Genomic DNA, 14,861 nt, shown 5'->3' on the forward strand with positions numbered 1-14,861 from the left:
ATGAAGACCATGGAGAGACTCATCCTACAGCAGCTCCGGCCTGTGGTCACACCACATCTGGACCCCCTCCAGTTCGCCTACCAGCCCCGACTAGGAGCTGAGGATGCCATCCTCTACCTGCTCGACCGCATCTACACACACCTGGACAAGACGGGGGGCACTGTGAGAGTCATGTTTTTTGACTTCTCCAGTGCCTTCAACACCATCCGTCCGGCTCTACTGAGTGAGAAGATGACGGCGATGCAGGTGGACTCCTCCCTTGTGTCCTGGATTGTGGACTATCTGACTAGCAGACCACAGTATGTGCGCCTACAGCACTGTGTCAGACAGAGTGGTCAGCAGCACCGGGGCACCACAGGGGACCGTTCTCTCTCCCTTCCTCTTCACCCTGTACACCAGCGACTTCAACTACCGCACAGAGACCTGTCACCTCCAGAAGTTCTCGGATGACTCAGCAGTAGTTGGATGCATCAGCAAGGGTGATGGGGGGGAGTACAGGACTACCGTGAGCAACTTTGTCACATGGTGTGAGCAGAACCATCTATAGCTCAATGTGACAAAGACCAAGGAACTGGTGGTGGACCTGAGGAGGACCAAGGTGCCGGTGACCCCTGTTTCCATCCAGGGGGTCAATGTGGACATTGTTGAGGACTACAAGTACCTGGGGGTTCACACTGATAATAAACTGGACTGGAGGAAGAACACTGATGCCCTGTACAAGAAGGGCCAGAGCTGCCTCTTTTTTCTGAGGCGGCTGAGGTCCTTCAACATCTGCAGGACTATGCTCAGGATGTTTTATGAGTCTGTGGTAGCCAGTGCTATCCTCTATGCTGTGGTGTGCTGGGGCAGCAAGCTGAGGGTAGCGGACGCTAACAGACTCAACAGACTGATCCGCAAGGCCAGTGACGTTGTGGGAGTGAAGATGGACTCTCTGACGGTGGTGTCAGAGAGGAGAATGCTTCACAAGGTGAAAGCCATCCTGGACAATGTGTCCAACCCGCTCCATGACGTGTTGGTCAGACACAGGAGTTCTTTCAGCACCAGACTGATCGCACCACGATGCACCACAGAGCGACACAGGAAATCATTCCTGCCTGTGGCCATCAAACTGTACAACTCCTCACTCTGAGTGTCAGACACTCTGAGTCAGTGGGCTGGCCCCATAAACGAACTCTTGTGCAAATTCCCTCTGTGCAATAATCCATATTCAATACCATACTTATGTGCAATAACCTATAGTGCAATAATCCATATTCTATACCATACTTATGTGCAATAACCTGTGCAATAATCCATATTCTATACCATACTTATGTGCAATAACCTGTGCAATAATCCATATTCAATACCATATTTAGGTGCAATAACCTATAGTGCAATAACTTCTGTCCATGTTTGCACTTGTACATATATTTTTTCTGTCTTTTTATTCTATATATATTTATATTTATATTTATATTCCTTCTTTATTTTTCTTGACTAATTGCTCTTTTTACTTTACACTTTGAGTGGAGTTGTTATTGCAACAAAAAGTAATTTCCCCCTGGGGATCAATAAAGTATTCTGATTCTGATTCTGATTCTGATCAACTCTGATATGACTTTAACAGTTCATTTTTAATGTTGTATTGCTAGTATTGTTTTTAATGCTTTTATGTAGGGGTGTGTGTGCGCGCGTGTGGATGTACATATGTGTAAATGTGTGTGTGGGGGGAATGTGATCTTGTGTAGTTTTTTTTTTGTTATGTTGTATTGTATAGCATTTTGTTGTTGTTTTTCTCGACATTTTTGTACAAGGACCCGAGCAAGAGTAGTTGCTGCCCTGGCACCAATTAAAGTAGATCCAAATAAACAAATTAAAATCGCTAACTTGAAGCCTGCGGCAAAGCAGAAACATGCCCACGGGCCTATTTTCGGTGGTCGGCTCAGCCTGCGCAGAGGCTTGGTGGTGTGACAGTAGTGACTCTGTCCGAGTCACGAGTCCACAAACCAGTCTAGAGCCGTGACACAGCAACCGCCTGCGCCTGTGCCTTGATACGAAAATAGTCCCTGAAGCAAGCTGCACCAATTTGGTTGAGTCTGTAGCGGTGATAGTCCCTGAAGCAAGCTGCACCAATTTGGTTTAGTCTGTATCCGTGATAGTCTCTGAAGCAAGCTGCACCAATTCGGTTTAGTCTGTAGCGCTGAACCACCTGCATCCTGAAACGGTAGCCTACATGACTGCAGACGCGTGCCCACGGGCCTATTTTCGGTGGTCGGCTCAGCCTGCGCAGAGGCTTGGTGGTGTGACAGTAGTGACTCTGTCCGAGTCACGAGTCCACAAACCAGTCTAGAGCCGTGACACAACAACCACTTGTGCCTTGATACCAAAATAGTCCCTGAAGCAAGCTGCATTCAGAGCACAAACTCAAGAGGCCTCCCAGTAATCTCGCCTCTGAGAAAGAAGGCTTCATCTAAGTGACAACACACTGTGAATAACAGAGATATAACATTCCAGCTTTACCCATACTATCTTCCCTGTGTCTCTTTTTATTCCCATTCATGATCCCCCACAGCCTTTGTCACTAGTTGTTATCACTCATTGAAGCTGCTTCTGCCCTTTACTTTTTTCAGTACATATGCTTCCTGTGGTAGACATTTTCAGGGAGTATATGCTTCATTTCTATGGCTACACTGACAACACCCAGCTTTATATTGCATGAGAGTCATGATAACACCTTTTCTAATTTAGCAACTGCAGTAAACAACTGAATGCACACCAGTTTTGTTAAATTAAATAGTGACAAATTTTACTGATGGGTCTGCAAGCCAAAAGAGAATTTGTTCCTATCCAAATTTGGCAGCTTAGCCTTACAAGAGCCTCCTCGATTCATTCATTTACAGTATATTGCAAAGGTGTGGCCTTTCCTATCCCAACTATATGCCGGAAAACTAGTTCTTGCATTTATCTCCACCAAACTATTGTAATGGTCTTTTCACTCGTTTTCCAAAACAATCCACTGTTAAACTCCAGTTAATTCACTTTTAACTAGAGCAAGACACAGAGAGCAGATCAGCCCAGTGTTAGCTGACCTGCCTTGTCTCCCTGTGTATTTATTTGAAACTTTTTTTTTAACTTGTTTATGAGGCTCTCAGTGGGTCAGGACTGGCCTGCATTACTAACTTCTTGTTGTTTTATAATCTGTCATGGCCTCTTTGATCCTCTGCCCCTGTTTTTTTTTTTTTTTTAAATACAAACTGACATAAATAAGAAAATCATGAGCCAAGCCATTTTTTAAAATTATGCACCACAATGAGGGAGATCCAGGCTCTGTGATCTTATTTAGTCAACACTGCTTTTAACTCTGATTTTTTTCATATTTCTAATTTACTCCAATTAATTCGCAGACATTGAAAGGTTTTTCTTAATTTTCCCCACATTTCATTATTTGTTGGTCACTGTCATTTATTTTAATTTTAATTTTAATCATTTTTATGCTGATGAGTACTTACAGCAGCTTTTTCATTGGGGAATGTGTGTGTGTGTGTATCATGTGCCCTTCGTGTACTTGAGAAAAACAAACAGTAGGGGGCGCCATGGCAACAGTCTCCTGCAATGTCACATCTAGTGGCTGGAAATCGTCAGCGGGACACCTTGCACGACGGAATTGCCGGGCTGCTGAAAAAGGTATGGCTGGAGGTTATGTTAGTGTTTGAGCAGAATAAAATATCAGCAACAGCATGTCGACTAAACAAGCTTTACGTTTTTGAGGTCAAAATGCGGCTGTGTGTTTATCTGCCGGGCTTATTCAGGCAGAGTTTGGCTTTGACCGAGACAAGCTTTCTGCCATGCTAAGCCTGTTAGCCGACATTCTAATTTGAAGTCGGCGGTGTGTTTACAATGAGAACAGCGGCGAAAAACAACCTGTTAGTCATTTCTAGTTATGAATCAAATACATTTTAACATACTGATGAGCGTCATTATCAGGTGGTCAAAGGTTGAATTTGGCTGTTATTAGACAAAAAAGATCGCAGATAGTTCATCTACAATAATAGTTTGTTAAAACATATGAACATGCTGAGGGCTCAACACTGTACAGCAAGTTTAAAAGATATATGATCTTCTTCAATTTTTATACTCGCCTTATCTCAGAAGCCATGTTTGGGGATTAATATCTTGAAAAGTATTGTTTCTAGCCTCAACCAACTTTATAGGATGGAAGACAAAAATGTCCTCGTAAGGCCCTAGATTTGGAAAACACTGTAAATACCTCGTCTTCTCTCCCGGTAGGTCCATGATATGATCAACAACTGTTCCTGTGCTGATTGCTGAAGACGTAAGTACATGATGGAAACAAGGGTTGTGTCTAACTCCACTGAGAAGGTGTACACAAAGAGACCTGAAGAAAATGTTAGCATTAGTGAGGACTGGAGCATTAATTTGACCCAAAAGTCTCTGTCTGTGGTGCCATAGTCCTGGTGCAGCAATGGAGCAACATACTGACCATCATATAAAAGTGATGCAAATATCAACAAATTGCCACCATTGGTCATCATCGCACCCAGTGTCTTCTTCTCATCGGTCATCATGGTGCCCCGTGCCATCTTGTCATCAGTCATCATCACACCTAGTGCTACCTCCTCATCGCTCATCATCATCCCCAGTATCACCTCCTCATCTGTCATCATTGCGCCCAGTATCACACCTCCTTATTGGTCATCATCACTCCCAGTGTCATCTTGTCATCGGCCATCATCGGGCCTGGTGTCACCTCCTCATCAGCCAACATCATGCCCAGTGTCACCTGCTCATGGATCATCATCACACCCAGTATCACCACCTCATCGGTCATCATCACACCCAGTATCACCACCTCATCGGTCATCATCACGCCCAGTATCACAACCTCATCGGTCATCATCCCTCCCAGTGTATCCTCCTCATCGGTCATCATCGCTCCCAGTGTCACCCACTCATTGGTCATCATCACTCTGTGCCACCTACTCATTGGTCATCATTGCTCCCAGTGTCATCTTCTCATCGATCATCGTCACTCCCAGTGTCACCTCCTCAGGGGTGACACTGGGAGGGGAAAGGGTGATTCCACAGGGCTCAAGTCTGACAGTTCTTGAATCCCAGTACCGGGCGTCGGGTTCTGTCACTTGGTCTCATGGTTTCACACTAACCCTGAACCTCCGTCGGAGCATGTTGTTCCCCAGGTTTAGGTTATTTCTGCTGTTTAAACTGTTCATATTGCTATTTTTTATATATTCCTCGTTTATAGTGTATATATTGCTTGCTGCTAATTATCATCTGTTTATACTGTGAATTTGGACATTGCCCACATCTATGCACATTGTATACATCGATGCACACTGTTTTTTTTTTTTTGGGGGGGGGGGGGGGGGGGGGGGGGGTTATCATCTATTTATCATCTGGGTGCTATTTATTTATCATCTGTTTATACTGTAAATTTGCACATTGCCCTCATCTATGCACATTGTATACATCAATGCACACTGGTTTTATTGGGTTTTTTTGCACATTGTTTTTTGTACATTGGGTACTTAGATCTTTAGATCTCGGGTGTCATCTTTTATTCTTTATTTTTGATTTACTTAATCTTGTACTCTGTGGATACTGCTGAAAACTGTGAATTTCCTTCGGGATGAATAAAGTATCTATCTATCTACCTATCTATCTATCTATCTATCTACCTATCTATCTATCTATCTGTCATCATCTGTATCATCTGTCATCATCGCTCGCACTGTCACCTCGTCATTGGTCATTACTGCTCTCAGTTTAATGTCCTCATTGGTCTTCATCGCTCCCAGTGTCATCTTCTCATCAATCATCATCATGCCCAGTGTCACCACCTCACCGCTCATCATCATTCCCAGTGTCACCTCCTCATCAGTCATCATCGCTCCCAGTGCCATCCTCTCACCGGTCATCATCATGCCCAATGACACCTCCTCATTGGTCATCATCATGCCAAGTTTCACCACCTCATTGGTCATCATTGCTCCCAGTGTCAACACATTGGTCATCATCGATCCCAGTGTCACCTCATTGGTCATCATCGCTCTCAGTGTCACCTCATTGGTCATCATCACTCTCAGTGTCACCTCCTCATTTGTCATGATCGTTCCCAGTGTCATCTTCTCATTGGTAATCATCACGCCCAGTGTCACCTCCTCATCGGTCTTCAACACGCCCAGTGTCACTTCCTTTTCCATCATCATCTCCCCCAGTGCCACCTTCTCATCAGTCATCATCATGCCCAGGTTTACCTGCTCATTGGTCATCATCACGCCCAGTATTACTTCCTAATTGGTCATCATCACGCCCAGACCTCCTAATTGGACATCATCATGGCCTGTGTAATCTTCTCCTTGGTCATCATCGCTCCCAGTGTCACCTCCTCATTATCATGCCCAGTTTCACCTCCTCATCAGTCATCATCGGCCTGTGTAATCTTCTCATCAATCGTCATCGCGTCATCATCCTTCCCAGTGTCACCTCCTCATTGGTCACCATCGTTCCCAGTGTCATATTCTCATTGGTCATCATCGTTCCCAGTGTCATATTCTCATTGGTCATCATCGTTCCCAGTGTCATATTCTCATTGGTCATCATCGCGCCCAGTGTCACCTTCTCATCAGTCATTGTCATGCCCAGTGTAACCTGCTCATCGGTCATCATCGCGCCTGGTGTCATCTTCTCATCGGTCATCATCGCTCTCAGTGTCACCTCCTCATCGATCATTATCTCCCCCAGTGTAACTTTCTCATCGGTAATCATCATCCCCAATGTCACCTCCTCATTTGTCATCATCATGCCCAGCGTCACCTCCTCATTGTCATGCCCTCTGCCTCCTAGCCGGTCTTTCTCTTTGTGTGTGTGTGTGTGTGAGCACTTGATTGCAGGATTGAGGCCTGGTGTGCAGGGGTTGGGTCTCCTCAGCTGCCTACTTTCTGACAATCACCACTCCACTACAAAAAGCTTCCTCCATCAACCAGACCTCGCCAGATTGTGATACAGTAACACTGTCAGTCACTCTCGAGCCAGTACTTTGTCTGTTGGTGATTTTCTAGTACTTTAATAACCTAGTTTTCTCTGTCTTGGATCCAGTTCCTCCCCGGCCTCCAGCACCAGACCTGCCTCTACTCTGCCACCCAGCCGTTTCCAGCCAGCCGAGCCCTCCACCCAGCCCTCACCTGGAATCCCATAGATCTGCATCCAGCCACCTCTCATCCCGGACTCAGCCTGCACCTTCAGTTAAAATAAACTCTTTCGTTGAACTGATCAGCTGCTTCACTCGTTCCTCTGCCTTGAGTCCACCTACTTAGCCCGTTACACTCATCAGTTATCATCACTCCCAGTGTCATCTTCTCATCACGACCAGTGTCTTCTTCTCATCAGTCATCATCGCGCCCAGTATCACCTTGTCATTGGTCATCATAACGCCCAGTGTCACCTTCTCATCAGTTATCAACGTGCCCAGCAACATGCTCACCGTCATATGATGTCAGAGTGTTAAAGACTGGGTAAATATTTTTTCCAAATTTTTTTTTATTTACAACTGTAGCTTTATTAATTACAACTTACAGGTATTTATTCAAAATTAATGGATCAATTTTTAGATTATTTATTTTTCATAAATAAAAATATATTAATATATATATAAATATATTAATATAATAAATATATTTACATAAGAAATGCATGCATGCAGTAGTAAGAGGTATGTTTATGTGGAGAGAAACAATTTGGTCATAGTCCTTAATATGTCAATACTGTGAAATGTTTTTTAGGTGATTATATGTCAGCTTGGCAGACAATGAAGAAATCCTTGACCTGTCAAACATCAGAACTTGACTCTGATCATGACAAGGATGTGGCTTCAGGCTCTTGGTATCGTTTGTGCCTCTGCTCAGATTCCTGCTCCTGGAAACTTTTGGTTTCTCTGAGTAGGTTTTCCAGGATCATTGTGATCTCTTTGAGATCTTGGTGTTGTTTTTCAAGTTTTTCTTTCTCTTCTTTCTCCTTTTCAAGATCTTTCCAGAGAATTTTCATCTCGGTCAGTCCTTCGTGTTGTTTGTCTTTGTTAGGTTGTGCATGTGATCGCTGCATGTTTAGGGTGAGAGAGGGCAAGATCTGCTAGCTACCAGTTCCTTATAATAATAATAATAATAATAATAATAATAAACTTTATTTATATAGCACTTTTCATACAGAATGCAGTTCAAAGTGCTTCACATAAAAGCAATAAAAATAAAATAAAATATGTATACATATATGTACACATACATACACATTGATAGATAAATAAATAATTGAGAACATCAACAGGAGGAATAAAAGGAGATAAACAAGAAAAATAAGAGGTAGTGCGTTACATTAAAACATAGGAAACGCAGCTAAAAAATCTGAAGTAAAAAAAAAAAAAAAACAGTCATGAATAAGAATACAAATGCCTTAAAATGGATTAACGTTGGAGCTTATGATATTGAGTAAAAGTCATACTATAAAAAGGCTCGGTTAAAAAGATATGTTTTTAAACATTGTTTGAAGGTTTCAAGAGAGACTGCTTCTCTAATGTCTTTGGTTCCAGAGTTTGGGAGCGTAATTGAAAAACGCTGCATCTCCAATTATCTTTTGGGAGTGTGTAGGGTTCTCGAGCAGTCCTGCAGAAGATGATCTGAGGGTTCATGAGGGAGCATAAGGAGTCAAGGAGTCTCTGATGTAGCTCGGTCCTGATCCGTTGAGTGCTTTAAAAACTAGTAACAAGACTTTGAAGTCAATTCTGGAGGGGACAGGGAGCCAGTGTAATCCAGCCAAGACTGGAGTGATGTGTTCTCTCTTTTTAGTTTTTGCCAATAGTCTGGCGGTGGAGTTTTGGGCTACGTTCATACATACACGGGTAAAAACGGAGACATTTCCCTTCGTTTGTGCCCTTCATTTACGCGCAAACGGCGAATTCGACTCTGAAAAGAATTCTTTCTAAAAACTCCGGCCAAAGTGGATATTTAGGAAAACTCCTGTTTCGCATTTGCATGTAAACTGAGAAAAACGGAGAAATACAGAGTTTCAGGCAGCTGACGTCACGTTATGCGCCAAAAGTGCGCGCAATGTTTACATTTGGCTATGGTGATCATAGACATGATATACATATATTATGTCTATAATGGTGATGATCAAGGATGCATTCACAGTAGCAGTCGCATTTCTGTCCATATGTTTGCATTTTCAAATACAGCAGCTTTTTTATATCGAGGAGCAGAGATGAATAAGGGCTCAGAGGTCAGCAATTTTGCAAATTCTCCTCCCTCCAACACAAAGAGCCAGTCTGCGTCACCGCCAGCATCTGATTGGCTTGCATGGCTTTCTCCTTCTTCCTAAACCGCCGCCCATAGGCTTGGGGTAGTTATGATGGCGCTCGACGGCATATTTATGTGGGTTGATGTAAACAAAAACTTTTTTGAAAATGATGCTGTGTGCATGATGTTATTTTGGAAAACTGAGGGAGGGAAATATTCATTTCTCAAAATACCCAACTGTGTAAACGTAGCCTTGAATGAGTTGTAATCTTGCTGAGCCCAGGCGGCTGCGGTGAGTGTCCCCTGTCACCTAAGTGGTACCTGTCGGTGTGTGAAACACAGAATAACATCACACACAGTTTGAATGCTGGGTGTTTTCTCTGACTGGTGGAGCTACTAAAGCAACACATGTTTTGTCAGGGACTTAGTTTAATAAGTGTAGCACATCTGATTTAAAACAAACAAACAAACAAAAAACAACAACAACGGGAGACACTAATATTGAGTCAAGTTCATAATTAAATTCTGTTGTAGAACACTGTTGTGCGTTCATTTAGATAGCCATACATATAGATAAATAGATAGATAGATAAACAATAATAATGATAACAATAATACTAATAAAAAATAATAAAAGAAAAACTACCTAACAAAAAATATTAATACTTCTACAGCGCAGTAGTATGACTTTTACTTTTTAGAAGAAGATCAAAGTATGTCTTTCATCACTGGCTGTATAACACATTCATCTATGTCAACAAATATTTACTTTTCAGTGTAAATTTCAAAGCAATTTCAGTTTGACTCAATGTTGTGGGAAAATACAGCACATTCTTGTACCACTAGTGAGGATCATAAAGTTGGGGTTAAACTAAGGACACAGAAGATACCAGATGGCAAACTGAGGACACAGACATGCCGGAAGTTCAACGTAGGGACACAGAGGTGCCAGCGTGGTCATTTACAACCAGGGGTGTTGTTACTGAGTGTCTACGAACAACCAAGAATTTACTCACATGAGGTGTACATTAACCTGACGGGAAGGTCAACAAGATGGAAAAGTACCAGACGATGTGATGTATTCGACATTCCATGACTCTGTATAAAAGCAGGCTGCACCAAACAACAGGGCGCTCTTGGTCCTCTGACATTGCTTGTCGTTGGCTAAGGCACCCACTTGCAAGTTTCCCCCAATAAAAATCCAGAGTGTACTAGGCTCTTGCTGCGTGTCCTCTGTTCCCAGAAATTCCCAGTAATTTCGCCTAGGGCGGCAACATAGGCAGAACCGCCACTGTGCAATTTCACAGAAAAGGGCCGTGTTTCCCAGATCGGTTAAGAAGGTCTCCGGAGCTACTACCCATCATTGTTAAGAAGCTCAGCTGATTTTTTCGGTTGTCACGTCCTCTTCTTTTAGAGTCACACGCTTTGGTCCTCGAAACAATAATAACTATCCATGGTGGCGGTGATCAGGGCGGCGGGACTGAATGCACCTGGCTGCTGTGATCTGCTGTGAGCTACGGCTCATTACCAAACTTCTGGGTCACGTAAACCGGACCAATTAAATAATAAAATCATATTCAGTCCTGATTCCCGTTTTTCCATTTCGTATTTTTGATCCGAGCCTAAAATTGAACTATGAAAAACCAGGCATATTTTGGATTTTGGTGTTAGATTAAAAAACAAATAACAAAATAACCAGTCACTTTTCCATTTTTTAATTTTTGATTGGCAATTGAAAATAGAAAGAACGAATGATACATGGATTTTGTCGTGCTTATATCATGAATGGTCTCACCAAATTTCAGGTGCATCTTCTTAATCCACTCTGAATATCAAATTTTGGCCAAAGTGTGACATTAGAAGAGAAATCATAGGACCACCAAAATTGACAGAGCGCATTCTCAGGTTAGCATAATTGTGCTTACAAAATGCCTGAAGGTGATTAGATGGAATGGACATGAATTCACTCAAATTGACAAGGTTCATCATCTGGTAAGCATGAATGTTCTCACCAAATTTCAAGGCAATTTGCCCAATAGTCTTTGCGATTTGTTGCCTTGGAGTATAGTGTTGCATGGAGATACAGTCTGATGGACATGGCCATGTTTAAGCCACTCCTGCCAGTGGTGCAAAAAATAAGGCCATTATTAGGAAGTGAATGCTTACATGAATTAAACATTAATTCATAGGCTGCATTGTGAAGCTTAATCCCATTTTGACACAGCTGACCCAGCATTACACAGCTGAACTGGCCACGATCAGTTTTCACAAGCCCTCTTCATCTCTTAACCTTTCACCCATCCTGTTAATAAGCTTATTGTGTACAATAATTGCGTGATATCATTTAAGAACACAGACAATTTATGTCTTGTGGATTAAAGATGTTTCTGCACCTTACGTGCAGGTGGTGGAACAGTCATGATCATCATAGTATCTGCCCCTGTGATTCTTCCATTCAGGCCTTTCACCAGCAGGTCTACTTTGCCACTAGATGCTCTTTGTAAAGGCAACCTATGTTAGAGTGTTTGTAAAATGGCGCACCATTTGAACATTGCTGAGGTAGCACAGCTCACATCCAGGGAAGAGGATGAAAAGCACATAAGAAGCAGTGTCAGTAAGACAAACCATAGAATGTCTGAAAATTGCATAGTAACATAATTTTTTTGCAAACATCTTTAAAAAAAATGGCCATTTCCAGTCAGATATTTATTGCTGAACTGAAAACCAACCCTTCCTCAATACTTAAACACTGTTTAACAACCTTAACAACAACAGAATTACAGTGTATGAGCCAAATGAGTTTATTGAAGCCAAGGCATGGACTCGATCAATATTCATGTGTCATGTAGCTGCTCTTCAGTTTATGATCCCATTATAAACCACAATTAATTTAAAGGGGCTCTAGTAGAGAGATTCAGTGTTTTCTCTGTTTATACATATACAGTACATAAAGATATGTAATGATGACATTGTTGAAAATGATATTCTTTGTGTGTATAAATGTATATAAATGCCATCTTTTTTCAAGGCAGTTTCAGACTCCTGCCAGGAAACACATCACAACAGTCCTGATTGGCTCCCTCACTGGGAAGGTATAACGGTCCTTCCAATCAGGCAAGTTTGTAGCATTTGAACAGGAAACTCTCCACTCAGCAGGTTTAACTCATTGAAAGTCTTCACATTCATGCAACAAATAACCCTTTTACTGAAGTACACTCAGGTCTATTCATCATCATGAACTTTACTCTGGGCATATCCATGACATATCTGAAAACAAAATCATGAAAACTGAATATGGCATCTTTTAAAGTGTTACAAAGTTGTGTTCTGGCTTGGGTAGCTGGAGCACTAGTGATCCAATCCTCTCTTTCGCTGACGCTGTACTTAACCTTGTTAGCAGCTAATCCTCCTAGGGGCCACATTAACAGCTTTAGCTCCAGCCATTGCAATATGCTCATACCTGAGAGAATGGCACTGACAACATAAGAAACAAATCACTTGAGGTATACCTGCATGTCCCTGCTTAAGTAACTAAATATCATGAGCCCCTGCTCATGATGTTTAGTATGCCCATTAACATCAGCCAATAGTCACACCATTGCTGACACCAGGCCTGTAACTGCAATCCAATTTCAAAATTGAAAAAAATAACAAATGGCTCACCAACCCCCTCTCCAAAGCATTTCCGAGTGCTGTACGCTCTGAAAGTATAGGCTCCAAAAAGGTTCTAATGTAGGTGCTTTGGTTAGAACCTTTTTTGCAAAACAGGGCTGGCAGAGTCAAGGGTCCCTATTACTTCCCTATTTATTCCAAATAAATAGATTTTTTTAAATATGTGATTTCCAGAGAGAATAATATGCAGTCAGATTAATAAAAAAAAAATATATATATATATATATATATATATGTGTGTGTGTGTGTGTGTGTGTGTGTGTGTGTGTGTGTATATATATATATATATATATATATATAAATGAATCACTGAAGCAGTGCAGAGGTGCAACCTTAAAAGGTCAGAGATCATTCAGAGAAGGTTTGTGCAAAAATATCTCTATGAAAACATTAATAGTCAAGGTACAAGTACAAGGAAAAGCTGTAAGATTGGACTCGTGGCTGGTAAATTGTAAGGCTTTTATCAGAGATCAAAGCATCTTTTCCATGTGTTTTGGTCATCACAATGCAATTTCTGGTCTTCAAGTTAGGTTTAGGAGGGAGACACAACCAAAAACGGAAAGAACGGGGCCTACGCGTCATGGAAAACCAGGAAATCCAGGAAATTTGCGGATACAAAAACACCTGAAAACTTTTAAAATGTCCTGCAAATAGACACGAGGTTCATTTCCAGTTCCAAGTCACTGAATGTGTTCTTGAAAAATCCTGCAAAATGATTTCCTTGAAAGAGTGGGAACCCTGAAATAGTTTGACGCTGAAACAGTGATGGAGAATAAGGGTGTGGAGGTTGGGAAAGAGGGTTGAACAGACATTTATCCTCAACTCCATCAGGGTTTTAGCTTCAAAAATGAGAGCCAGAACCTCTGTGCAGACAAAGCATGAAGGTGCAAAGTGACACTATTTCTACTAGAAGTGGACATTGTGGCCAGAGTCCTGCAGCACAGGGTGTGGTGTTATGCAAGATCAGAGGTTGTTCTTTTTGTGACGCCAGCCCATACATCATTCACCTAATGCTATGATTGGATGTGACTCAAAGAGGGAGGGGGTTAAACAAACACTGGCAGTCAGTTTTTGTTTATGCAGGTTATACTCTTTATGGTCGAGAGTGTGGCAGCTCGGACTGCATGCTCTGAAGTTTCAGTACTGTTTGGCTGACGGACAGAATGCAACAAACAGCATTTCATTCTTGCCATGTGACACTTTGATGATCTCGATGTTTTAACTAGAGTTGAGGGATCATGTCCTCCTCTGTTGGCTGAGACACTTCTGTCATCACATGGATGCGTGTTGACAAAATACACGTTGGGCAAGCTAAGAACAATGTAGTTTTTCTCAGTTCCTCAGTAGCTGACATCAATTTGAAACCTGAGCAAAGTCACAAACCTGAGCAAAAATGTTTCAAAAACATTATAAATCTAAAATTAAATGTTGCGAATTACCATCAAAATACCACAAAATTACTGCAATAATCACAAAAAACCCTAAATAAATAAATAATGATAATCATTAAAAAAAAAAAAAAAATCAAGAAAATTGTCATAGAATTGCACAAAATTGAACAGAATGTTTTAAAAAAAAAAATCAAAAAGTAATTGCTGAAAGAAAATAAACAATGAATACAATAGAAATACAAAATTCCAAATAAAAGAGATAAATTGAATTGTGTTCAAAGGATTACATATAAACTAAAAGAGATATTTGGGAGATATGATATTTTCACCCAACACTGATGTTAATCAAATGCAATAATATATGGCTGCTACACAGTCAGGTGAGTGTTTCAGTGTCAAATTAGCAGGAGGGGAGCCACCAAGAAGCGAGAGACACAAAACAATGCAGACTTGCTGAACTTGAAAAGTGTTAATCCCTGCTTCCGGTGCAAGG

Source organism: Myripristis murdjan, chromosome 3, assembly GCF_902150065.1.
Source record: "Myripristis murdjan chromosome 3, fMyrMur1.1, whole genome shotgun sequence".
Classification (NCBI taxonomy): Eukaryota; Metazoa; Chordata; class Actinopteri; order Holocentriformes; family Holocentridae; genus Myripristis; species Myripristis murdjan.